The 975-nt window shown below is 38.2% G+C and overlaps 1 pseudogene; it reads left to right on the top strand.

Moving 5' to 3' along the window:
- The window catches only part of LOC17874412, a 1,638-nt pseudogene extending 669 nt beyond the window's left edge, over nucleotides 1-969 (top strand).
- The last annotated feature ends 6 nt before the right edge of the window (nucleotides 970-975 follow it).

Raw genomic sequence — 975 nt, 5'->3', positions numbered from 1 at the left:
ATTTGCTTTGGTTTCGTTTCTCCAGCAAATTGGTGTTGGACATTTCAGTCGTGTATTTAAGGTGTTGAAGAGAATTGATGGTTGCCTATATGCTGTGAAACACAGCACAAGGAAGTTGCATCTGGATTCAGAAAGGTATAATTCTCTGTAGTTTTCTTAGTAATAGAAAGACACATACTGTATCTGCTTAAAAAAACAATTTATGTCGTGTGGACCATTTTGTTCAAGTAATCATTACCAAGTTTTTGCAGACGTAAAGCTATGATGGAAGTCCAAGCTCTTGCTGCTCTTGGTCAGTACAGTCTCTCCTTTTTTCCTGAATCTATTATGTTATTCCCTGTTTGCAAGCTAAGATCAGCGTAGCCTCTATCTTATTTTGCATGTAGGGTTTCATGAAAATGTAGTAGGATACTACTGCTCGTGGTTTGAAAATGAGCAATTATACATTCAACTGAAACTCTGCGATCACAGCTTGTCCAAGAAATCTTCTCTTAAGGTCTCAGAAAGAGAAATTTTGGTGATTATGCATCAGGTAAACACTGACTTTATCTTTCACGTAACATCAAGTATAGAGAAAATTTTAATTCCTGAGAAGTCTTATCTGACCATATTATTGTACTATGTCTCTTGCAGGTAGCCAAGGCATTACAGTTTGTTCATGACAAAGGAATAGCTCATTTAGATGTAAAACCAGACAACATATACATCAAGAACGGTGTTTGCAAGCTTGGTGACTTTGGTTGTGCCACACGATTGGACAAAAGCTTACCAGTAGAAGAAGGAGATGCACGCTACATGCCTCAAGAAATACTAAACGAAGACTATGAGCACTTGGATAAGGTGGATATCTTCTCTTTAGGTGTCACGGTATACGAACTGATTAGAGGATCTCCTCTGACAGAATCAAGAAACCAATCCCTTAATATCAAAGAAGGCAAACTTCCTCTCCTTCCTGGCCATTCGTTGCAATTACAG

This window comes from Capsella rubella, unplaced genomic scaffold, assembly GCF_000375325.1.
Source record: "Capsella rubella cultivar Monte Gargano unplaced genomic scaffold, Caprub1_0 scaffold_33, whole genome shotgun sequence".
NCBI lineage: Eukaryota > Viridiplantae > Streptophyta > Magnoliopsida > Brassicales > Brassicaceae > Capsella > Capsella rubella.
This window is presented reverse-complemented; position numbering and strand designations above follow the sequence as displayed.